Source organism: Ctenopharyngodon idella, chromosome 13 (genome assembly GCF_019924925.1).
Source record: "Ctenopharyngodon idella isolate HZGC_01 chromosome 13, HZGC01, whole genome shotgun sequence".
Lineage (NCBI taxonomy): Eukaryota > Metazoa > Chordata > Actinopteri > Cypriniformes > Xenocyprididae > Ctenopharyngodon > Ctenopharyngodon idella.
This window is the reverse complement of record NC_067232.1, coordinates 10,114,208-10,141,317: the sequence shown is the minus strand read 5'-3', so window position 1 is coordinate 10,141,317 and position 27,110 is coordinate 10,114,208. Positions and strand designations below refer to the sequence as shown.

Below are 27,110 nucleotides of genomic sequence, written 5' to 3'. Positions count from 1 at the left end.
AAGTAATCCAAACAACTCCAGTGGGTTAATAAAGGCCTTCTGAAGCGATGTGTCTTTGTAAGAAAAATATCCATATTCATAACTTTATAAACCAGAATCACTGGCTTTCGTACATGAGTCGATTCCGGTGGAAGAGTGAACTTTGATCTGACGCATTGACGAACGAGGAAGCGCAGAGGGTAGAGCAAAACAAAACACCAGTCACGAATTAGAAAGTCTAAAACAAGATTTTTTAAAGAGAAATGTCGTGAGTTTGTTGCCCAGCCTTATTTGTTTGAACCGCAAGAGGCGTCTACTCTCACCTAATCTTACGCTACTTCTACATCCTGTCATACGCTGGAACTCGACTCTCTCGTGAATGTGTGGACGGACATTACTGGAATCTAGTGATTGTAGTCTATAAAGTTATAAATATGGATATGTTTCTTATGCATCGTTTCGCTTCTGAACACCTTTATTAACCCCTGGAGCCATATGGATTACTTTTATGATGGATGGATGTGCTTTTTTGGGCTTCAAAATATCGGTTACTATTCACTCCCGTTATAAAGCTTTGAAGAGCCAGAATGTTTTTTAATATAACTCAGATTGCGTTTCACTGAAAGAAGATAGTCATATACACCTAGGATGACTTGAAGATGAGTAAATCATGGGATAATTTTCATTTTTGGATGAACTAACCCTTTAAAAGGGGACCTATTATGCCCCATTTTACAAGATGTAAAATAAGTCTCTGATATCCCCAGAGTGTGTATGTGAAGTTTTAGCTCAAAATACCCCACAGATAATTTTTTATAGCATGTTAAAATTGCCACTTTTTGGGGTTGAGCAAAAACGTGCCGTTTCAGTGTGTGCCCTTTAAATGCAAATGAGCTGCTGCGCTCGGCCAAAGAGGGTGAAGCTTCAAGAGCTCATTCTCTGTGCAAGGAGTCAGTCAGGACGTGCTATAATGTCAGTGTAACACAGTTCGTATGATGTGGGAAGAAGGAGGCGGGAACCGGCGAACATTCAAACAATAAACTTTAATAAAATAAACAAAGAACAAAACGAAAGTAATGCCGGCAGACCCTCGCGGACGTCCGCCAGCCACACAAACATAATAAAACAAAATAAAGTCCAGGCCTGGTCCTCTCTCGTCCTTCACTGTCGTCGCTCCTCCTTTTATGCTTCCGGAGCTCCTCCGTGAGAGACTCAAGGCTGGTGCGCCTCACAGGTGGAGCTCGTTAACTCTCGCGTCACCGGCCTCGCGCCGTTCCCTCACGGCTCTCGCCCGCCCTGCTCGTCACAGTCAGAAACTGCGAATATATGCTGCATGGAGATAGAACACGTAAAGTTTAGTTTAATTATGGTTATGACTTATATTGTTTTCTTGTTTTTATCCACTATATTAGTACAAGCCTGTTTACCGATGAGTTTTATAACGCTTATTGTACTTCACACAAAATATGAAGCGTCTGTTTTCACTCTAGAAAATCACTGTAAGAGCTTAATAAAACACAGTGCAAGTGTGCATTAAAATATTATCCATAAACTCTCTCTCTCTCCCTTGCATTATCATCAACATACAGAGCGAAGTACACAGTAACACTTGTTACAACTAACAGTAAACAAATATATAAAGACCCTATGCCTTTTCGGGTGGTGCTTAATAAACTGGTAATCGTTATATCCGTAAATCAACTCCGATGAACTGTAATAAAGTGCTCTCACCTTCATTACTGCCCTATCCAGTATCACTCTGGAGGCTGTAAGCTGGATCACAAACAGTTTACTGATCTATCCTATGATCAACTTTTTAGCACAACCTCTGTTTTGTATTGTCCCTTTGTATTGACATTCGTTCACAAAGAAGTCCGGTGTGAAATGATTCGCGCTGATGAATTTCGGTAGAGTTGAGGGAGCATTTTCTTCAAAAAGAAAATTAATCCACCTCATCTTCAGCGGCTCAGATTTCGGGAGTAAATGGAAAGAGCTATGTGGATTAATCCATCCAGCTACAGAACACCTAAAACGCTTAGGAGACATTCTCGTCAGTGCAGTGCAGTGCAATGGCGGACTGTACAACTTGCTGTGAACTCACTCAGGGCGGTTCTATGTTAAAACGGCAGTATCTGTCAACATTCATGGGCGGGGCCTGTGGCTAAAGTGACATCACATTGCCAGGGATCTGGAAACGACTTGTTCTGAGACACTGCTTATGATTTATTGGGATTAAAAAAAAAGGAGTGGTTGGATTTTTATCATTATAGGGTGGTTGTGTTCACACACTGCCAACACACATTTATGTCCAAAAGTGAATTTTGCATAATTAATGTACATTGTAAATGATGGTATCAGGTATTTATGAATTTGATTTAAAATCATTTAATATTTATGCTATGTACAAATAATAATAATAATAATAATAAAATCAGTTTACACACTAAGCAATTTAGATATCCATTAATGTTGTGTAGCCATCCAAAAAGAATGATCCTGGATCAAAAGCGCATTTTCTCCATGTTTCATAATTTCCTCACAGGGTCTATGACCACACATGACCTCTCTGTGATGCCCGGCTGTTTCTGTATTGGAGAAATGAACAGATAAATAACCCTGACCTTAATGATGACAAGGTTAGGCTGGGGTTGAATCATGTGAAAGGCCTCAGTACCAGTCACAAGGCAGATCAGAAAGCCACAGCCTCGCCCCGGGGCGACCTCTGCATCTCTGAGCCTCTTTTCAAAATGAGAACATCTCAGTGCTATTTTCTCTTTTCCTGTCATGCCTTTCAGTTGACCTTTGACCTACTTGATAGAGCGCTTTAGGGTGACAGGAGACGCACTTGTGTAACTGGCCTTCAAACATCATATTCCTGTTTATCGCTATTCCCCATTTGAAGCCAGCTCTGAATTAGATCACCCTGCTATATTATGTGGATTTTTTAAGCATCTGCAATCCACCCGTGAAAAATTCCTGCTGGAGTTATGGTATGTGTGTTGTGATCATTTCATGCTGAGGTCCCTTGTTGTAAAGAAACTGCGTATGGTGAATGCCTGAGCCACTGACCGTCTCTAATGGTTTGTTTGTGTTTATTGTTGTGGAAGTGAGAGGAGCCACTGGGTGATACATGCAAGAGGAGGTTAAATGTTCAGCCACTGGAACTGTGCATTAATTAGTGCACCCAGGTGCCACATCACACTGTGACTCACTCTTCCTCTCCCGCACCAACACGTGACTGACCAGAGACTGTATCAGCTCACCTTTCTGGCCCTCTCATCGCATCTTCTCTATCCTTCCCTTATTCGCCAAAGTTAACCAGCAGTTCCTTATTGGTTGTCATTTTTTCTAATTAATGTGTAAGCTGTTTGCCTTTCTCTTCCACCAGTCGTTTTGTCTGTTCACACCAACGAGGTTTATATTGCTTAGAGAAAGCTATCAATGCCATTCATCTCATTGGCAGCTGATTGACTGGGTGGAAGTTTGGGATTTGAAATCTCGACATGAAGGTGAGTAGTTTATCCAACTTTTTCCCACGCCCCATGACACTTTGCGCAAATTATGGGAGTAACTTATGTTAAACTGTAAACAATCAGCGAAAGGTTCACACAGTGAACACAATAATAAGCATTTTCAAAAACTGGGTACAATAAGATAACATTATTCTACCCACCCTTCAACCATCGGACATTAAAAGGAAATTTAAAAGTGTAAAAGCATTAACAAAATACTACAACAGACGATGAAAAAACCCAAAAGATTGATTATTTCTGCAGCAATATTACGGATGTGTGAAATATCACTGTAGTAATATACAGTACGCATGTTTGTATTATGTAACATACGTTGTCTTAATCAAAAATGTTCATTAACTGCAACATTGAATGATAATATTTCAAAGTGATTTCCATCATTTTGAAAAACAATAAGTATTGTATTTATCTGCTTTAGAAATATTTCAGTAAACACTGCTAATAGGGATTAGAAGTGAAAAGGGGAGACAATTACATTTTAAAGTGTCTGTGTGAAGACAACCCTGGGAAGAGACGTGAGGATTTGGGGAGAAAAATGAGAGATTCTTAGTGCATTCCAGTGAATTATTCATGAGATATATCGTAAATTAAATCGGGAGAACAGACCACAAATGTAGTTTGTATATGTTGTCTTTTTTCATACTGTTACAGCGGAATACAAAGGGGGGAAAAAGAAAATGATCAGGAGGAAAAGAAAGAGCTCTCTCGCCATAGATATTCTTGTTATAGCATGTCACATGGGGCTACCCAGGGTGACATCACCGAAACTGAATGTCCAACAAAATGTCACGTGGCATTAAAGACATTTATAATGTTACAAAAGATTTCTAATCCAAATAAATGCTGTTCTTTTGAACTTTCTATTAATCAAAAAACCTGAAAAAAATGTATCACAGTTTCTACAAAAATTTTAAGCAGCACGGCATTGATAATAAGAAGACATTTTTCTTGAACCAAATCAGCAGATTAGAAATTGCCATAACACAAATAAATTACATTTTAAAATACATCTGAATTGTATTAATATTTCACAATCTTTCTGTTTTTACTGTATTTTAGATTTAAAAAAAACGCCTTCTTGGTGACCATAATAAGAGACATTTCAAAAACATTAAAAAATCTTTCAGAACCCACACTTTTATTGTACAGCATGCTATGAAATGTATTATGTCAGAATATAGAGCAATTATTAATAAATAATTGCTGTATAATATAAAATTATTTAATATATAGAAGATGTTAATGGAGAAATATGCTTTTTAGAACCATAGAAGTATAGTAGTTACAGCATCTATGTGTGACCACCAAAATGTCCTGAAACTTGTCAGTGTAATGGCTGGTCAGGACAAAACTGTCATTTAGAGCTTTTTGCTTTGTGTCAGGTCTGGTTAGGACGTTGTGTTGGGTATAGGTGCGAGAGATGTATACAGAGAGGAAATTATGTCTCTTTAAAGCATCTAGAGGGAAGAAGAGAGAGCAGTAAGGAACAGAAGGTGGAAGGGAAGATTTTAGGAATCTGTCTGTTTCTGTCTGCAAAGGAAGAGAGCAGAATCCTCTCAAATCAAAGAGGTGCAGAGACAATTCAGTGATTTTAACCCTCCACATATTCAAACACCCTTAACAGCATCCTCCTGACTCCTCCTTCCCAACCGCACATGCTCACTTTCCACTATGTTATAAATTCCAGCAGAAAAGGCCACTTATTCTGTCATAAATCTCCTCTTGCCTCTTTCAAATTACAATGATGTATTTGCAAAACGACCATGCCAAGTGCAGAAAAAAGGCAAGAGCAGGAAAGAAAAAAACTCCCCATCTTTTTTATGAGTCAACATGGCGCATACAGTGGGTGGTTTGTATCTGCATACACATACAATTTTTTTATTTTTTATTTTTTTTGCAGACAGGGGGACAGTGTGCACCCGCAACAATGGCACTGACAGCTTCCGCACCCTGATCTCATCTGTTCCGGCCTGTGCACTCCACAGAAACTATTTAACTTTCATTAAACCGTGTTTGATATCACCTCAGAGAAGAGACGCAAGCTGCGCAAATGCTCATCTGCTCCCCTTCATTCGATTCGATTCTTTTTTCTTTCTCCCAGACTGTGCCTTTCTCATAGTCCTTGTCTTGTATTATCCTTCTCATTCCTTCGTTTCACACTCTTTCGCTCAACTGCTCATCTAAACCCCCTCTTCCCTCTGTCAGGCCTGTTCTGACTGACTAAATGGCAGACCTTTGAAGCTGTGGTTAGATTTCTTCATGCCTTTGTACTTGTTTCATAGTGTTGAAACAGTGATTCATGTACAGCTCACACAGCCTCCATTAATTTCATGTAATGTAGCTTTTATCTCGCTCGCTGGGACAACTATCTCCAGCACTGTCTCTCGGGTCAGCATATTGCTCACAGACTATTGCTTTCTCTCTCTGTTACTCTCTTCCTTCTTGTTTTTATTCTTTACTTCTTTCTCAGAGCTGGCCTGTGGGTTTGTGGGACCTCAGGCCAGATCATATAAAAAATGGCCATAACATAATAACATCCATAGAACCTTTACAACATAATGAGTGTTTTTTTTTTTTTTTTTTTTTAAGAGGTAGCATTAAAAATAACCACACTGTACAAACAGTACTGTAAAAAGCTATTTCTATCATATCAGATCCTGACAAAAAAAAATGTTGTTGGAAACTAATGTAGTTGATTCAGTCATATTAAATCATATTTTTTTAATAAAACAAGTCAATTTAGATCTTTTAGGTTTCTGCATTTTTTAGGTTACCTGATAACAAATATATTTACACACTTACACTACTGTTCATACTTTTGGGGTTATACGATTTTAAAATGTTTTAAATAAATCTCTTTAAATAAATGCTCATCATGGTTGCATTTATTTGATCAAAAATACAGGGGGAAAAAAATTGTGAAATATTATTATTTTGATGTCAAAACCGAATTTTCAGCAGTCATTACTTCAGTGTCACATGATCCTTCATAAATCAATTTAATATGATGATTTGGTGGTTGAGAAACATTTTATCTTCTTATCAATGTTGAAAACAGTTGTGCTGCTGTATATATTTGTGGAAACTGATACATTTTTTCATGAATCTTTTATGAATAGAAAGTTGAAAAGAACAACATTTATTTACAATAGAAATATTTTATAACATTATAAATGTGTTTACTGTCACTGTTGATCAATTTAAAGGATAAGTTCACTTTTGAATGAAAATTTCCTGATAATTTACTCACCCGCATGTCATCCAAGATATTCATGTCTTTCTTTTTTCAGTCGAAAAGAAATTAACATCTTTGAGGAAAACATTCCAGGATTTTTCTCCATAAAGTGGACTTCAGTGGGGTTTACCGGGTTGAAGGTCCAAATTGCAGTTTCAGTGCAGCTTCAAAGGGCTCTACATGATCCCAGATGAGGAATAAGGGTCTTATCTAGTGAAACGGAAAAAAAAAAAACAATGTATATACTTTTTAACCACAAATGCTTGTCTTGCATTAGCTCTGCGATGCCCCACGCATTACGTTGAAAGGTCACACGTGACGTAGGCGGAAGTACGAGGGTAGGGTGAAAAACTTAATCTAATTTTCTCCTCCAACTTCAAAATCGTCCGATATCATTGTTATCATTTTACCTTTTTTTTTTTCCTTTGGTAAAGGCCATTTGGCTTAATCTTTTCACGTTCGCTTTGTAGACACTGGATCAGTGCTTCCGCCTACGTCTGCGGATTGCAGAGCAGTGCAAGACGAGCATTTGTGGTTAAAAAATATATACATTTTTATTTATTTTTTTAGAAAAGGACCATTTCGCTAGATAAGACCCTTATTTCTCGGCTGGGATCGTGTCGAGCCCTTTGAAGCTGCACTGAAACTGCAATTTGGACCTTCCACCCAGTGAACCCCAATGAAGTCCACTATATGGAGAAAAATCCTGGAACGTTTTCCTTAAAAACCTTAATTTCTTTTCAACTGAAGAAAGAAAGACATAAACATCTTGGATGACATGGGGGTGAGTAAATTATCAGGAAATTTTAATTCTGAATTAAACTAATCCTTTAATGCATCCTTGCTGAATAAAAACATTAGTTTGTTTAAAAAAAAAAATCTTACTTCTGAAAAGTATATATTTCACTTGTAGGAAACACTAGCCCTGTTCTGCTTCTCTATCTTTCTGTCTTTCTCAGCTTCTTCTCTTTCCCTTCATAGGCGTATTTCTATTATAGATAGCAGCAACTTCAAAACCTCAACTGGAAATGATGGGGAATGTGGTGGAGGTGTTGGATGTAGCCTCAGGGTGATTCTTTCTCATTTCTTTATTTCCGTCCTTTGCACGGTTCTCCGGAGCAGGGCGACACAGATCCACTGATTGCTGGAGTTTGGATCAGAGCACAGGAAGAAGTCGAGCTAAGCAGTCACGAGCAGAGAACATTCAGCTCCTCTATCATCCGCCAAACACTTGACCCACAGTAACTCCGCTTTGACAGAGCATCACAGCTTTTCTATGTAAGACAGAGCCTAGTTTCAGGAAAATGTGATTATGAAAGACATCCAGTCGTAGATGTCCTTTCTCTCTTTTCCAGCTTTGTTCAAGAAGGCTGACAGAGGCCCGCTCCTGGTTACGTTTTGCGAACTGTCACTCTCCCCTAAGATAACACCCCTGCACAGAGGCTTGGAAATGCCAAGGTTCAAGTTTACAATTTAAAAGTTTAAATGCAGAACCACGGGTCACCGTGGGCCACAGTAAAGGTCAATGCCATGACGACAGCTGTGGATATTGTTCATTCAGCCCCTCGAGTTACACATTCTATCTTTATCTCTCCTCTTTCTCTCTCTAATTTCTGCCGTATCCGAACTGGAAGTCTATTTATGCTGGTCAAAAAAATAATAATTTCATACCACATCAAATCCTAACCAGTTCTTTGCAATTTCTCAAATGAATAATATGTTATTTGCAGAGAAAGCTATGCATGAGGGTGTTTCTAATTCTCTGTGTTCTTACGAGAAGCTGGGCCGTAATTATGGAATAGGCAATTCGGCGTGATAATCCCACTGTGCGATCTTCTGAGTGAGCATAGCAGGAGATACAAAGACACCTGTGTCCCAGCAGGGACTGGACCTCCTCTTCTCTCCCGTCCTCTCTTCCGAAATGACATGAAAACATCAGAATAAATCAGTTTCATACAAATATATAATGATTAACTATCAGTGCCTCCGCTCTCCTGAGCCAAAGAGGCCTTAAAAAGCGAAGCATATTGGCTGTGCTCAGTGCCAAGGCGCATCCCTCTCCCCCTTCTCCCCCTTCCGGGCCTCTGACGCGGGCTCGCTGGTAGTGCTCTTTCCCTGCAGGGGGCCCCGGAGCCGGGCTTGTCCTGACACCGCAAACATATGTAAGGACACCTGAGCTACGGCCTCCAGCCTCCTGCCACCAAGGGTTAATTTTCCACCCAGCCGTGCGGCAGCCAGACTTGGCCAAGTTTCCTGTCGCCCACAGTGCACCACAAGCTGTGTTTGGGAGCCAGCAAACAACATTAATCCTGCCCCTATGACGGATCGCATATGCAAAATGTCCGCCACCCTACGCGTTCACACAGCTAGGCAGGTATGGGGACAGGAAGAAAAGACGACGTAGTTGGACAGAGAGGAAGAGAGATTACGGGATCGGAGGAGGAGGAGGGAGACTGGAGACTGTACTTCATCACGCCACTGGAAGTTTCAATCTTCCTTTTGTCTTTAACATTTCAGGTGCCGATGTGTGCGATGCCAGGAAAGGTCAGGAGATGATTTACTGAACATTTATGGAGGCTTTATCTTCAGTCCTTGTCACCAAGTCGGGCGATGCTTCATAGAGGGTCACCAAACAGACGTGGAAAAAGAGAGAGCATGACAACGCTACAACCGCAATGACACAGTAAGAAAACAAGAATGCACTCTTTCATTAGCAAAGCACCGCTGAGAATAAACACTCTCATTTTTTTTCTCCTCATCCCATTCCCTCTATCTCTGAAAGGGGGAGTAGAGTTCTGGTATAGGCGTTTCTCAACAGGGTTTCCTCTTTTGTGTGTCCGTTATGAAACCTCAGCATGATAGCCATGTTCATGCGTCCGTAACTGTTACACAGAATTGAACAATGTCGTCTAAAGTGTAACTTTAGAAGGGAAGTGACACTTTTCCTAACTTTCTTCTTCTTTTGTGTCCTGTACAGTAAGCAGCAGTGGTGTGATGGAAATAAGGCGAATTTTAGGGTGTGTTTACATGACAACGATATGTACAACATGTACTACAAACTGAGAAGTTTTTCCTTTGCTTTTTTTGCATACAGATGACAACATTGTAAAAACGATCCCCGTTCACAAGAATCCATGAAAATGACTAAAAACGCTGTGTTAAGCATGCCAGGCCAGTAGTTGGCAATGTCACTTTGTAAAGAAACATTACATGCCTATAGACTGAAGACGTAATACGCATGCGCATGACGTCACAGTTTTCACAAATTTGCGTTTTTGTTGTTTACATGGAGGCGATAACGGTATCATTTTCAAAAACTTGCACTTTGAACCCGATTTCAAAGGCTTGTGTTTCCAGGCTGCTATTAACATGTAAATGAACAGCCAAAACGCATAAAGTTTTTAGTTGAAAATGGTGTTGTGTAAATGCCCCCTTAGTCCAAATTAATTAAAATATGTATATTCATATCTTCCATAATGTTTAATTCGACTATCTGTCTGTCTGTCATTTTATATGTATATGTTTATTGTTTTATATTTTTTATTATAATATTATATAAAAATTGTATGGTTAAATAATATTAATATTATTGATATTAATATTTAATGAATATTAATGTTAATAGTCAAGTACAATTATGAGTACTACAATAAGGCTGTAAAACAAATTATCCGTGTTGCATTTATTTTGTTAATAATAAGTTACATCTTTAATTTCATTTTGTGTTTTGTCATTTCAAGTTTATTTTGATTCAGAGATGACTAAAATTATTGAATTGTTAATTGTTAGAGTGGTTGAGTTGTTTTCTTTGTAATTAGTCTGTCCACTTCCACCAGTTTGACGCATTCAGTTCGATTTTAGGAACAACATTATCATATTGACAGTAAATGGCCAGTCATAGAGCAATGTAGGCACTACCTCCACTCAATGTGACTTTTTGTTTGTATATTGCCATTCCTCCTCACTTTTACGCCTTGCTTCAGGATCTTGAGAACACAAAGAGCTCAAAAAATGTAAAAGAGATGCAGCCACTGCTGGTGTTATTGTTGAACAGTGTCACCACAGAAAATGCTTCAAAATCCCATGATCATTTGATCTCATATTTTAATGTATTTCTTCATTATTATTTTTTTTTATTTTTCTTTTGCATTCTCAGAAAAAGCCTTGCTTGTTAGCAGTTAACAGTCTATAGTTCTTTAAGAATGAAGGACGCTGGACCGACAGACTTCTCTCCTCAGGACTTTGTGCCTTTCTCTCAGTGTCTCAATTGTTCAACTCAGCATGCTTCATCATCTCGCCTTAGCCGAACACCGCCCAGACCCAGCACGTCTTCTCCACGTTCTTCTTTTCTTTCTTTCTTTTAACTCACTCCAGAAAACCAGTGTCAGAACACTTTGATTTTTCTTTGGCCCACATTATTCTTGTTAGATGATGTCCTTGTGTTGTTCAAACTGTCCTCATTACAGCTGTGATGCAAACCTTGATTGAGTTAAAGTTGTTTTCATCTATAGTGTAAATAATTTTCTGTTTGCTAAGTCGTATTCATCAGGTGACTCTTAATTCAAGGGCTTATTCAAAACTTGTTTTCTTGTCTTCCTGTTGCATTGACATCACAAGGTCTTGCTAATGACAGCCTGTCATTGTGGTGGAATTGAATTTTTTTCTTTAAAACAGTCTAAAGATTACATATTTTAATTTAAGGGGAATCACAGAACCTTGGAAGATCGGGTAGAATAATTCTGTTTAAGTACCATGCCTCTTTTGCGCAATCAATATAAGCCAGAGGCATGTGAAATATCATTACATGTACTTTGCATTTATTTGATTGTTTGTTATTATGCACACTATGTAGGTTGCTAGGTCTAAGGTCACCAGAATTACAAAGTGAGTTTCCTTTCATTTGTGTGATGTTTCGCAGCATGGTCAAAAGGCAAAGTTCATAACATTTAGACTCATGGTCCCAAAAGCTCTTCAGAATTTCCACAGGCCCATCCCAGAAGAGCCTAAAAAAGTATAACTACTGAAAACAGCATTATTTCAGAAACAACCAAGGGTGACAAGAGGTTTTCATTGCAGATTAAAAATCAATGATCTTTTCAGCTTGTGCCGGCAAGGGTTAGCGCTGCAGAGAAAGAAACGGCTTTCACAACAACCATTTGATTAACCTGGATGATTTTATGTGCTGATAGCGTCCACGGTGAGCAAATCATTATTAGATCTCATTTTCTGCACGGAGAAAACCAGTGAAGCTTAGCTCCACGCCGTGCCCTGTGCATTGAATTTCTGTCTTTGACTTAAATAGGAATAAAGATGAGAGGAGAAACGGTGCGAAAACTCAGTGTAGATGTGGTGAGCCGGAGAGAATGGGCTCTCTATATGTGTGGTGCCATAGGAGGGCAGTGCCCGCTGCGCCCTCGGTGTCCGTGTTTGTGTGTACGCAGTAGAGACAAAGGCATAAACCTCCTGCAGCAGAGGTGCTGTGAGTAATGGATCCAGAATACGCAATACCAACACACTCATCACTCCTCATCCTCCACAGCCAAGGTCACAGAAAACCTCTACATCTCACTCCTTCTCCGTCTTGCGCTTTCGCTCTCGCTCCCTCCGTCAGGGTGGCCGCGTCGCCCTCTCACCCCGCCGAGAGGGAGCGGGCGAGCGAGTGAATGTGTCTCAGGGTTGCTGCTGCGAGCACTTGATCTGAGAAGCAGAATGGATGGGAGTGTATTGTCAGACTGTCATTCAGCCGGTCTGCAGCAGCAGTAAGCCTTCACAAAATATTAAACTGCTTTCACCACATAAAAGCCATCCTCTCATACTGCTGACATATGGCTTGAAAAGCTGCCTCTGGTTTGTTTTGGAGAGGTGGAAATTGAACACAACGGCTATTTGAAGTGGGTCGAGACGCTCTTTCTGAAGCTGAATATACCAATGACAGTATAGAGAGAAGAAAGCAAAAGCCTTGCTATTACAACCTGTGAGGTTTTGAAAGTTACCAATGGAGGCGTGAGGGGAAGGGGATCGAGCTGAGATTTGTATTTGTGTCAAGTGGTGTAAAACCTCAAACGTCGACCACCAGCTCTCACCAAAAGAGCAAAACATGGGTCCCCATTCACACCTGGTGTTACAATCCACTTTGAGATCCAAGTGATTAGGCAAGATCTGGTAGTCACTTCTGAGTGAATGCTTCACTTGGTGATGTTATGTTATGCTTTGTGCATTTATTTATTCCACTTAAAATGTCAAAATCTTTCTGATGGTTAATTTCTTTTAAAGTCACACATAACCATTGATTTATGACAGTGGATGATTGACAGGTGAGCATCAGGACTGATTAATGTTGACACTATACATGTATTTTCATCTACCTCTGAATCAGTGCTATTTTAGTGTTATTCACTATGATACCATTTATTAATTTTTCATAATTTTTTCATCTATTTTTTTATTTATTTTTTTTATTTCAACTTTGTTTAAATAAAGAAAACAATTTTAAATAGTTTTCATTTTTTCATTTTTTAATAGTTCTTCATTTTTAGGATATGTTCACAACCTGATTGGTCGGATTTTATGACGTATTGCCTATTTTGAGACGGAACTTACCGAACATCCAAAACAATGCTGTGTGCTGAGATAAATGCGCTTGTTCTGTGTGCGTAGCTTGCATTTAATGGTATTTTGGCTGGCTGGGAACTCGTAACGAGTTTATAAAATGTGTAAAGAAGTCAAAACAGCGGCGGGAATCCATCCGTCACACACAAACGATCTGCTGCGTGGCGACGCGCATCTGATTCCTGTGATGGGCAAACTCGCGACTATGACGAGAAAAACCGATATACGTGAGCATTCTGTCCTTTTTAGGTTCTCATCTTCCTGTTTTTGGTTCATTTACATGTCTTTGGCCCGTGTTGCGTTTAACGTTATATATCATTCGAACCGCACCAGAGTTCGTTTGGAAGTTCGCTTTTTTGGTGCGCACCAGGGTTCGGATGGCAGCGTTCACACGTTCAAATGAACCGCACCGCACCAGGGTTCGTTTTAATCGAAACAAATATGACAAGTGTGAACAAACCCTTAGTTAACAATAATAGCACGGCTCCGAATGTGATTTGTAAGATTGTGTCACAAAACATATTGCACCCCGTTTACACTTATATTAAGCGCTCACCCCTCGTGACTGGATCACCTGTGATGGGTCTCGGGTGTAAATGAGGCCATGGAGGTATTCTTGCAAACTTCTGCCAGTGTCTCTCTAGTTCTCCTCACCTCCTCTGTGCTCATTTTTACACTTACACGAAATCTATCCCAAGCAGTGCTGGCTCAGAGAGAGATAACAGTGGATTTGGTCCCGGCTGGGCCAATGATTTCCACATTGAAACTGCTATTCATATCAGAGAAGCTGCCTGAACATCAGGCAAGAGAAAAGGTGTGAAATAGCGCGACCAATCTGGAGAGTTCTGGGCAGACAGACAGTGTAAGACTGTCCAGGTGTCTTATAATATGAGGATTAGAGCTTTGCCAAGGATTGAGCAGCACAGGCCTGATATGAAAAGAGAGAGAGACTTACTGAGGACTTCAGAGACATCAGAGGAACTGCCTGTGCTGGCAGAGTGCCACAACCAAGACCATCATTTTCAACCCCCAAATTAGAGAGGTGACCATCTGACAATAAAACAGCCTGTGGAGAGGAGAAAAAAAGAGTCAGACTTCCATTATAAATATTAATCAAATGGAAGCCTTTCAGAGATGGCATTTCTCTGCAGGAAAAGATGTAGTACTTGCCTGTCAGGGCAGCAATGGAGGTCAGCATGGCCTTTCCCTCGAGTCAAACTTGATTTAGCCCTTTTTGCCAGTATATAATATAGAAAGTTTAAAATCATATGATATTAAAATAAAATAAAAAATAGAACGAGAGAAAACAACCGAGAAAGTGTATTATTCTTATGTAAGGGAAAATGTTAATGTTACATCCTCTTCTGTTCTATTGTTCTTCTGCAGGTCTTTAACCAGTCCAACTCTTGGCAGGTACAGAACACTAAAGGACCATTTTATTTCTAAATGAGTCTGAATGGCGCACCACAAAGACTGGAAATGCTGCTGCCCTTTCATTTTAAATGGTACGTTGGCATTTAACATTACACATGTCAGCAGAACTTCACTCTCCATTTATGGCTTCTTAATGTATGTGTATTTGTTCACAGCCACTTATGATATTAGCTGTTGTCATCGGCTGTGGAAAGGGACATTTACCATGTAGATATGAAAAAAAAAAAAAAAAAACTCTCTTGTGATCATAAATGAATTTATAAAGTACATTAAAAAACTCCCACCTTTGATAAAGCCTCCTTCACTTCCCTGTAGCACAAAATTCTTGATTTTCACTCACAGAAAGAGGGGAAATTAATACAGAATATATGGTAACAAAATCATTTTCTTTCTTTCTTTCTTTCTTTCTTTCTTTTTTAAAGGTGTGTGTGACTGATATCACGGTACACCATCTCTCTCTGACTGTTTCTTTCTAGATCTGTATGATAAGATTTTAACCATTTTGTCAGAGAAATAATGTTTATAAATAAAAAAGTTCTTCATATATAAATGTTTAATTTACATTATGCCATCTTAAATTTTATTAGTAAAAAAATTGACATTACAAGCTCAAGGTTACAAATATCCACTTTTAAATTTTCATTTGGGGATGACATTTTAAAATCTAATTGTACGACCATATTCTATATGTATGTATTTATGCATGAATGGATGGAAGAATGGGTGGGTGGGTGGATGGATGGATGGAAGGATAAATGGATGGATGGATGGACGGATGGATGGATGGATGGATGGATGAGTGAGTGGATGGATGGATGAGTGGATGGATAGCAAATATTTTTGTAAATATTTTATTATATCTTTTCATGTGACAACACTGAAGAAATGACACTTTGCTACAATGTAAAGTAGTGAGTGTACAGCTTATATAACAGTGTAAATTTGCTGTCCTCTCAAAATAACGCAACACACAGCCATTAATGTCTAATTAATGGCTATAATAGGCTATAAGAAGATTGCCAAGACCCTGAAACTGAGCTGCAGCACAGTGGCCAAGACCATACAGCAGTTTAACAGGACAGGTTCCACTCAGAACAGGCCTCCCCATGGTCGACCAAAGAAGTTGAGTGCACGTGCTCAGCGTCATATCCAGAGGTTGTGTTTGGGAAATAGACGTATGAGTGCTGCAGAGGTTGAAGGGGTGGGGGGTCAGCCTGTCAGTGCTCAGACCATACGCCGCACACTGCATCAAATTGGTCTGCATGGCTGTCGTCCCAGAAGGAAACCTCTTCTAAAAATGATGCACAAGAAAGCCCGCAAACAGTTTGCTGAAGACAAGCAGACTAAGGAACCATGTCCTGTGGTCTGATGAGACCAAGATAAACTTATTTGGTTCAGATGGTGTCAAGCGTGTGTGGCGGCAACCAGGTGAGGAGTACAAAGACAAGTGTGTCTTGCCTACAGTCAAGCATGGTGGTGGGAGTGTCATGGTCTGGGGCTGCATTTACATTGTAGCAAAGTGTCATTACTTCAGTGTTGTCACATGAAAAGATATAATAAAATATTCACAAAAATGCGAGGGGTGTACTCACTTATGTGAGATACTGTATATATGAGGGATACAAATGCCACCCATTTTGTATAATGTGTTATATCTCTCTTCTTTTTTTTTTTTTTTTTTTGCAATATGCATGCCTACATCTGACAACTCTCCCCTTGCTCAAACTCTCTCTCCCATTCTCCTTTTTTTCTGTCCTCCCATTATGAATAATGAACTTGTCCTCCTATGATCAAGCCTATTGGGGATTTCCGCTGCGTGTGTCAGGGCCTGTCTAATGGATTGCTGTATGCTAATTTGGCTAGAGGATGATGGGCAGTTCTCTGCTGGGGTCACCGGTGAAATAAAAGAGCCCTTTGTGCGAGTGTGAGCCATGTGCCTCTGACAGACCGGCACAGACCTTGAGAGTCTTCCTTTATACTTGTGCACAGCTACTGGAGAACGAAGAACAATGGGAAACACCAGGCTATGTCACTATTGATTTAGGGAGGGATGTGTGTCTTGGTGTCCTAGACCTCTGTAAACTCCTTCAAAGTGTGTATGTAGGTAACCGGCAGCACACCCTTGGATGGCTACGGATAAGCTTCTTCCATCCTTTGCGACCCAGCATCAGTCTCACTGGCCTGTTTCCAACCCTTAGTCCATCAGCCATTAGGCCAATAATGAAGTAACCTCACATTGTTATTGACTGGCTTGTCAGTAGCCCTGCCTGAGTCCTTAATAGGAGCCATTGGTCTTAAGTTAAAAAAGGGCTGAAGGAGGTAAAGGAGGCCATGCACAGCATCTCAAGTGCCCTGCAGAGGTGAGCAGCTGCCAGCCCATGCAAATTATCTGGCAGAGACGAGCTGCTGTCTGGACGAATGAAAAATTCTGCCATTCAGCCATGGGATCAGTACAAACAGAACTCATTAAGTGTGGTGGGCCTTTGCATATGAATATGTACAGCAAAGGTTAAAGAGTTAAAAAGGTAAAGATGTTTTTACAGCAAGTATTTTTCTCTACTATCACCTGTAGAGAAAAATGAATATTGTGTCATTATTTATTGACCCTCATGTCCTTCCAAACCTGTATGATTTTTCTTTTTCTTCCTTGGAACACAAAGTAATACAAACAGAACAGATGTTTGAGTTGAACTAGAGAACTGGATCTGCCTGATTCATAAACAAATCATTCAGACTGATTTTATGAACTGATTCATTATCTCAAAAGAATAATTTCCCTAGGAAAGATTTTTACTTCTCGCATGAAGTGTCTTTAATGCAGCAAGAAAGTGGCAAGGATATTCCTAAGAAATCAAACCTTTACACTGCCGTTCAAAAGTTTGGGGTCAGTAAGATCAATATTTTGTGCTCAAAATACAGTAAAAAAAAACAAAAAAAAACAGTAATAGTATGAAATTGTACTACAATTGTTGTCTATTTTTTAATTCTGTATTTTTAAAAATGTAATTTATTCCTGTGATTGCAAAGCTGAATTTTTTGCAGCCATTACTCCAGTCTTTAGTGTCACATAATATGCTGATATGCTGAATATGCTGATTTTTTTTTTTTTTTTTAATGTTTGTAGCATTATAAACATTTTTAATATTGTTTTGATCAATGTAATGGATCCTTGCTAAATAAAATTAATTTATTTTTTTAAATAAATAAATACAAATCTTACTGACCCTAAATGTTTGAATGGCAGTGTATGCTCCACCGAAGAAAAATAAATCATAGAATTTTCTTCTTTTTGCATAATTTTTTAGGCATATCTAAGCTTTTTTTTTTTTTTTTTCATTTCAGGCTATCGGGTTCATCCTGCAAATAAAACTCATCACAGAAAATGAATATAAGCGGTTGGAGAAGAGACAGGAGATGTGAACTGTCCCTCTGGAACGGGCTGCCATTAAGTTTACTAAAAATGTCTGATGGTTTCGCCCAGACAGTTAAGAGAGCTGTGTCTGAACGGGATCCAAATCTCTGGTATGTGGTGCAGTAATGACAGAGAAATGTTGTCATAATTATTGTAATTTCCTTTGATTTAGAAAGTTGGTGTAGTTTTAATTGAGCGGACAAATTTAGCTGTTCGACAGCCGAGTTCATGTATATGTGTTTTTTTCTTGACAGACTTCACCCAGTAACAGATCAAAACTTTTAAACTTATAATCAAGATTCTTTCTTTCTTTCTTTCTTTCTTTCTTTCAACTTTATACGATGTCTGCTAACTTACTCTAAACTGCTGGGTTTTTTTACTTATTCAATGAAAATGTATCTTCCAGTGATTATGCATGAAGATAAATTTCAGCCCAAACTCAGCCCAGCATTTTGTTCTCTTGGGTATCATTTGGGTTGTGGCTTTAAAACATTCCCATTGCTCCTGAGGAATAGGAATGTATCAGTAAAATGAGATAGTTAGCATGTATTTCTTATTATGGATGATTTGTATGGCCATCTGTCTGTTATGACCGAACCTCTAGCATATCACAATGCCATCAAAACCTCGTTTTCTGACCGTACTCACGTAAACATGTGAAATTGAATTGAGCTGGTTCCAATCAGAATGTCAGATGAATGAGATGCCCGTGTTTTGATGCCACGCAAAGGGGGCAAACAGTTACCATATCCGTATTTACAATATCAGACATTCCGTATGAATGTACGCATTTTTATTGATAGGTTCCAGTTCTCTTGGCTCTTTTGGTATTGATGAATGGCAGTAGGTGTGGTGTGATGGCTCGTGTGTGGCCATAATTCGTGATGAGTTGAGCATTCTGGCTGGCTTTATGGCACTTGTGGGCTCGAATTGAAAGGAATAAGAGGGTGTTTTAAGGCAGAGTGGATTTCAGTCTTATCTTGACTAATAGACTTGTGTAATATTACTCAACATTCATTCAGCTCTAACCGAAACATTGCGCAATAACATGCCTAGAAGCAAGATTTAATAATTGCAATTGGGTTTTGTGATTTGAATGTTGTTTTATGAAAGCGTATTGTTCTTGCAGCTGCCTAAATGTGGTTTGAAAACACACAAAATCCTCAATAAACTGATTGATGTGCTGGATTTGAATCTGACGTGGTTTTTTCCCCCCATTTCTATTTGACCCTTAATCATTAGCAAGATTTGGTGTAAGATTATACAAAAATAGGATATTGAGATGTTGAAATATGATCTAAAAGGGAAAGGTTTTTGTATTAGGTCAGCTTTGTATGTGTGTTTAGTTTTGTGTTTGAGACTTTTACATTAAATGGTTCAAGTGACCCCATTCAGATTTTTTTCCTCCCATGTGGCACGCTTCGGATACGCATTAACGTGTAAGCAGGAAAAAAGCACGTGGATTCCGATATTCTCAGATCGTTTTCAGGCCTTATTCATATGTGGAAATAAATCTGATATGAATTGAATACATGCATTTGCACATTTATTGGATATTCCTGTCAATGCGAGTCGTACGTCATTGAAAAAGCGACAGTGGCGAATGACGTCAACTCAGGTGGACACCAGTCACGATTACATGACTCTTCTCAATGGCGCAATGGAGGACAAAGGCTCAACCTGATGTTTTGCTGACCTTTAAAGATGTTGTGGAAAGCAAAAGCTTGTATTATTTTGTCTGCATCAATTTGCAAATTGTACCGTTTTTACTTCCTTTTCAGCTTTTACAGCTTTTCCGTGGTCAGTACGTCTACCACGTCTATACATTGTTTCACCAAGTGTATATTGTAAATGCAGATATCGAATATGGGACACATTTAAGAGATCTAAGTTGGTCGTCAAAAACAAATCAGATGCAGTCAACAAATTAGAATTGGGCATCAAGACCTGCTGTGTAATTGCAGCCTTAGAGAGTGTAACTTAAGCTCTGGGCTCTTCTGACAAAGCTGTCTGTGTAAGTGCTGGTTAAAGAAAGACTTAATGTGGAAAGAACAAATATCTTTCATTTCCTAAAGTTTCTCAGGGGCCATTTACACAACACCATTTTGGCCGTTCATTTACACGACAACTGCATTTTGGGGGCCTGAAAAGCAAACTTTTGAAATCGGGTTTCAAAGTGCAAGTTTTTGAAAATGATACTGTTATTGTCTCCGTGTAAACAACAAAAATGTGAATTTGTGAAAACTGTGACATCATGCACATGCGTATTACATGATCAGTCTATAGACACTTAGTGTTTATTTACAAAGTGACATTGCCAACTACTAGCCTGGCAGCATAATACAGCATTTTAGTTGTTTTTGCGGATCCGTGTGAACGCGGATACATTTAGTACATCGTTGTCATGTAAACATACCCTCGTTCTTGGCCAGGGGTGTCCAATCCTGCTCCTGGAGGGCCTGCAAAGTTTAGCTCCAACTCCAATTAAACACACCTGAACCAGCTAATCAAGGTCTTATTAGGCATACTAGAAACTTCCAGGCAGGTGTGTTGAGACAAGTTGGAGCTAAACTCTGCAGGACAGTGGCCCTCCAGGACTGAGTTTGAACACCCCTATTCTAGGCTCTACTTGTAATTGTCTCCTTTATATTTCCTCATAATTGTTTGCCGCTTTGCCGTGGTCTAAAGTTTAACACGTGTTATGAGCTGTGGCATTTATGCTGATCCAGTTCATCTGTCTATCCTACCTAAAACATAAATAAATCTATTCTATAAGATTCTATCAAGTTGACACTTATTTTTTCCACCCACTATTAGAATACTATTAGATGTGTTAAAGTAACCTGAAGAGAAACATAAAACTATGGCTGTCAATATAATAATTGCGATTGAAATCAATTGATTTCTGAAAGCATAACGAAACACATAATACTTTATTCTCTCTCTCTTTCTCGCTCTCTCTAACATTCAATTGGCACTAGACATAAAATTCACCATACACACATGAATAGTCATTCTTAGAGTCCATTTCCTTACCTTATCACTGCGCTACAGTGGAGCTGTGCTGAGGACAGGCAGCGTGGAGGCCTGAGGGCTGTGTGTATCTAGTGCAGCTCATTCACCCACAGTCGCCTGAATGAGAAATGTGCATTTCTCCCAGCACTGACAACAAACCACGGCTTCATGTCCCCAACAAAATAAAGCTACCTCACTCAGTCAAGAAAAAGACAGTGGGGTTTAGTTCTCTCTCTTTGTGTGTATGTGTGTGTGCATGTGTGTGTTTAAGAAGCTCCCTCTCCTTATTTTCTCCTCCCAAGGTTACGGTCATCTTTTTATACGGGATTATAAAAGGTTTCAGCCCAATGGAGGTGTTCAGTGTTATTTTGTAATTAGAATGTAATCCTCCTCTCATGCTCACATTCATTGGTAGATGCTCCCTGCATGCAATTGCAATAATGTGAATGAAAATTGTGAATAATAGCTGTGTCTCTCAAAGTAGCTTCTTTACAGGAAAGGAACTGTAAGGAACTGAACACATAAAAATCCCTTTCTCACAGGTACTTTTAAAGAAAGATTCTTCGAACAAAGGTTTAGTTTGATTACAACCTCAGCGTTTGTTTTCATACAACTTGCCTCGATAATAAAAATGCTTCCAATTTTAGCAACAGTCTGGCATACTACAGTTTTTATTGGACTAGTCCTAGATGCAGATTTAAAAAAATAAATAAAAAAGATATCAAGAGAAAACAAAAAAGGAAACACAGTAAGAAGTCCCTTGAAAAATGGCAAATAAATAAATAAAATATGAGAAAAGTTGAAGACAGAAGGGACACAAGAAGGTAAAAAAAGGAAAGGTTAGTTGGGTGGCCTTTATAGATCTTTATGTCTGTTGAGGGGATCAGCAGGCAGCGGCTGATGAACTTCACTTTCTATTAGTGGCCATGGTGGGGATGTTCTCTCCCTACCGATCAATAGGCTGAAGGACAAGAGTGTCAGAAAAATGAGAGACCCTTCTCTTTCTTGGCAGGGCGGTCTCAGAGCGGACGGCGAGGCACTGAGTGCCAGAGACCCTTAGTCCCTCTGGAGTGGCTTTGAGTGAGGGAGCCATTTTGGGCGGGGGCGAGGAGGAACTCTCATCATCCGTTGTCCTTCGGTTAACAGTTTCAAAAAAGGATAACTCCACCAGCAGAAGGACTCCACAAAACCTTTTCTGAATGGTTGGAGGTTGTTTTGTTTCATCTATGATCGTACTATACAACAGTGAAGTAGCAAATGAACAGAGCTAGGAACTTGTAGTAACTCTTTCTGTTCTGTCTCTTTCTTAGAATATTTCAATACAAGTTCAGTTCAATCCGACAGCATTTGTTGCATAATTTCAACTGTGAGTGTGACACAAGGGTTTTTTGCTAGTTTCAGCCTGACGTAGTAATCATTTTCACGTCCTGCGCCACGTTGTTTAAATAGCAAATGCATTTGCGCCCATTTGTGCACCCATGGTGTGCTGGTCTGAAAACGAGGTGTGTTCAGGCACATTGTTGGCGCATTGCTATTTGGAGGCAACTGAAATAGACTGCGCCATTGACCAACTGAAACCTGGTCTAAAGTCAATGGCGCAATATTTTTTTTTTTTTGTTATTTAAAGAGTGTGTTAGTAATATGTGCCTATAAGCGGGTGCACAACATGCGTATACTCTGCTTATTACACACACAGGGACGCGCAGCAGCACGCAAACATGGCAAATATTAAAAATAAAAGGATTACAATGTAAAAGATTATTATTGTGTGCATAAAGATAAAAATGCTTTGGAGGAATCCGGCTTATCCCATAGATGGTCTGCACGTGTGCAAGGTTAAAGTGAGATTAAATCCGTTTCCTGTCAATGAAAAGAGATCCAAATGAAGCAAAATGAATCATTTCACATCTCTGAGCAACACACTGTAGCATTGCATCCATCGGAGTGCCAGACAGAGAAGCTTGATTCATCCAGTGGCGGCGTGCTTTACACCACTGCATCCGACGCTTTGCATTGCACTTGGTGAAGAGGCTTGGATGCAGCTGCTTGGCCATGGAATCCCATTCCATGAAGCTCTCTACACACTGTTCTTGAGCTAATCTGAAGGCCACACGAAGTTTGGAGGTCTGTAGCTATTGACTCTGCAGAAAGTTGGCGACTTCTGCGCACTGTGCGCATCAGCACGCGCTGATCCCACTCTGTGATTTTACGTGGCCTACCATTTTGTGGTTGAGTTACTGTTGTTCCCAATTGCTTCCACTTTGTTATGATACAACTAACAGTTGACCGTGGAATATTTAGTAGTGAGGAAATTTAACGAATGGACTTATTGCACAGGTGGCAACCTATCACGGTACCACGCTTGAATTCACTGAGCTCCTGAGAGCGACCCATTCTTTCACAAATGTTTGTAGAAGCAGTCTGCATGCCTAGGTGCTTGATTTTATACACCTGTGGCCATGGAAGTGATTGGAACACCTGAATTCAATGATTTGGAGGGGTGTCCCAATACTTTTGGCAATATAGTATATATATATTATATGCCATTTTTGCATAAATGCTGTTGCACTGGACCTGAAACATTCCTTTAAACACATCTCCTGATTAACTTCTGTCAATTACAAGGGCTCCTTAGCTCTCATTTACACTTGTCTGCTGTTCCCTAGACAGCATCAGCCCAGGAGAACAAACAGCAGAGGAAAGAGTATAGATTACTCCAACAGCGACCAGTTCTTTGATAGCTTCTGTGCGTTTAGGGCTGAGGGTTAGAGTCCCCCCCCCCCCCCCCCCCACACACACACACACCCCGACCCCGGTCATGTCTATTCAGCCTCTCCAATTCAGACAGGCAAATTAAGCACTTCCTATCCTGAAAAATCTCCCCTCCCTTTACAAATGCTGAATATGAAATTAGCTTGCAACTATTGAAAGGCAGTACAGGATCATTTTGTGTTGAAAGGAAAGTAAAAGGTGTGCCTCGTGTTTCTCAAATGCAACTGATTTCCTCCGTGAAAGGAAACGAGAGAGGAACAAGAACGTAAAAGAGGGGAAAGTGTTGTGCCTTTTGTCCTGTCTGATTCTCTCTGCCTGTTTTTTTTTTTTTTTTACTGTTTCTCTCTCTCTATGCATATCTGTCTGTGTCTTTCTTTCCTTCGAAAGGCTGTGGTAGAGCAGGTTTAGATGTGACCAAAAATGATCTTCAGACTCTAATATGGTGGTTTACATTAAAAATCAACAACATTAATTTCCATAATGCATTCTAATGGATTAGAGGGCTGTTTGTCAGGCTAGGTCAGCGTTCTGGTTTTAGTCAACACAGCAACCCACCTGACAAGAGCTATTATGTTTATACCTGTTACAAGCCATGAAAATAAAATGCACATAATTAGCTATTTCAGTCATGATCTCATTTATTCGCCAGCGTCCCTGTTTGCTCACCTTCGACCTCTCGTTTCATATTATAAACCATCAATGGGGCAAAAGATACATTATCATTTGTGATATCAGGTGACAGCTCACTCTCTGTGCGTGTTTGTGAACATGAGGTGGGGGGTGTAAAATGTGCTGTAGACCAGACACCAATTAAACGTCTATTTGATGGGGGCATTAGTTCATTCTGGTAAACTATCTGAAGCATTTAGAGGCAGATATAGGAAGGCTTTGTTAGCATGCCATTTGTTCTCTCTTAATGAGAAGGACCTAATGGAAAGGCTTTTTATTTGACAATACATTGTATGATAAACATTTGTCGATCTTTGCCTGTATTTTGTGTTCATGATATGTGAATTAACTACATAAACTGGACAGTACAAGACAACACTGCAGAAAGCACACTGACCTATATCCTATATACATGTTCTTTTCTTAAAGGGACAGATCACTCAAAAATGAAACTTCTGTAATCGTGTCAATCTAATCCAATGTCTGTTGATTCTTTTTTCACTCGCCGTTCGCACCCGGTGTAGACACGGTGTAAGATTTTTATTTTTTTTAAAGAAATTAATACTTTAATTCAGCAAGGACACATTAAATTGTTCAAACGTGACAGAATTTTACATTGTTAAAAAAAAATTGTTTCAAATAAATGCTGTTGTTCTGTTCTTTTTTATCTTGAAAATGAATGCATCCTGGTTTTCACAAAAATGTTAAGCAGCACAACTGTTTTCAACATTGATTAATAATAAGAAATGTTTCTTGAGCACCAAATCATCATGTTAGAATGATTTCTGAAGGATCATGTGACACTGAAGACTGAAGTAATGATGCTGAAGATTCAGATTTGACATCACAGGAATTTTAAAATATATTAAAATAGAAAACAGTTATTTTAAATTGTAAATATATTTCACAATATTATAATAACTGTATATATATATACTAAGTCTCCTGAAGTCATACGATATCTTTGTGTGGGAACAAAATGAAATTAAAGTTGTTATTCTATTAAATTTAGCTTGAAAATAGGTCAGATGCAGATTTTTTACAATGTAAACATCGATGACATTGTAACGTAACTGGAACATGACCAATTGCCTTTGTGTTTTATGTAAACATTCACAATGCATAAAGTTTAAATATGTGGAAGAGCAGGTGATATATGAGAGCTACAGGAGAGAGAAATTGAATAATGACTGACATTTGGGTCTTCACACATTTCAGACGACTTGTAATATAGTGTCATATGGACCATATGGACCATTATAGTGTCATAAATCATATGGACCACTTTTATGCGGCATTTAAGGTGCTTTTTTTGTTGTTTGTAATTTTGAAGCTTATCAGCCTAGTTCCAGATTCACTTAAATGAGTGAATGATACCAGAATTTAAATTTTTGTGTGAACTATCCCTTTAAGGTCACTGATGCACTGAAAATAAGCTGCATTACTGAATGTGATTAAATCAAAAACAATATACAGCCATTATAGTGGGTGCTTCATTAGTTTTATTTCATTTAGCGTTTCTCATACTTGAAGAAGCCAGCGTGCCAAGAACGTGCTCGTGCTCCTTTGAACTCAGTAAAAATCTTCTCCTCAAGCATTTAAATTTAACCTACAGAACAAACTTCTTTTCCTCTCGCGGTCTGCGCTAAACTGATTTTTGTTTTAATTAATGCTCAAGATGACCACAGCTGCTCCTGGAGCCTTCCATTAGAGGTCTTCTAAATGGGCCCATAGAGAAAATACCAAGATCCGCATCCACATGCAGTGGCCAAAGGCCTGCGAGCATGCCTTCACATAGTAAGTTAAAGGAAGGCATGTTCATATGCACATAGCACTCCCACACACACAGTAATTGCTGTACAGGGCAGGTTCATGGTTTGTAAGTCCTCAAATATGATGTTGACCAGTGCATTCCTCAACATCCGTAACGCACATGGTGCTTTCTAATAAACTCCAGCTCGGGCAGCGCTCCAGATGGGGGTTAGGAGAAAGGAACACTGACGGTGGTAAGTGGTTTCAGTAGAGACAGCCTGGCCCTTCATCCCTAGCCAGTAGAGAGCTGGGTGTTAGTCGGCTTTGGCTGCAGTCTGTACTTTGGGTTTCAGCCACATTTTCAGTGTGTGTGCGTTTGTTTTTTATATCCTTACTGCCCATTTCCTCCGAAACCCAACCTGGGGTTTAGGGTTCCTTTCTAGCCGGATGTTTGTACCCCCGGCAAGAGCTTGCGCTGCCTCCTTTTTTTTCGTTTTTATTTAAGCGGTTGCTTTCATCTCTCTTTCTCTCTCTCACACACGCAACACAGACCTGCTGTGGCTTCCCTATGGTCATTCCGGGCCTGTTTAGTGGAATGGCCCAGACCGTACCGTTCTTACAAGAATACCTGTCTGTGCTGCACACTGCTTTTGTTTTTTACCTTTACTGTTTGTACGTCGCCTTTGGCTGCATTTCAAAT

At 39.4% G+C, this 27,110-nt stretch overlaps 1 long non-coding RNA gene across 7 annotated transcripts in view; it reads left to right on the top strand.

The window, feature by feature from the left end:
* The window catches only part of LOC127524685 (uncharacterized), a 387,968-nt gene that overhangs the window by 285,886 nt on the left and 74,972 nt on the right, over positions 1-27,110 (top strand). For 5 of the 7 annotated variants that reach the window (XR_007933128.1, XR_007933122.1, XR_007933126.1 and 2 more), the window contains 5 exons: positions 3,368-3,488; positions 7,870-8,025; positions 9,265-9,430; positions 14,743-14,861; positions 18,133-18,312. This is a non-coding gene — a long non-coding RNA (uncharacterized LOC127524685). The remainder of the gene's footprint in view (positions 1-3,367; positions 3,489-7,869; positions 8,026-9,264; positions 9,431-14,742; positions 14,862-18,132; positions 18,313-27,110) is intronic. The other 2 variants (XR_007933124.1, XR_007933123.1) reach the window with 2 other exon arrangements.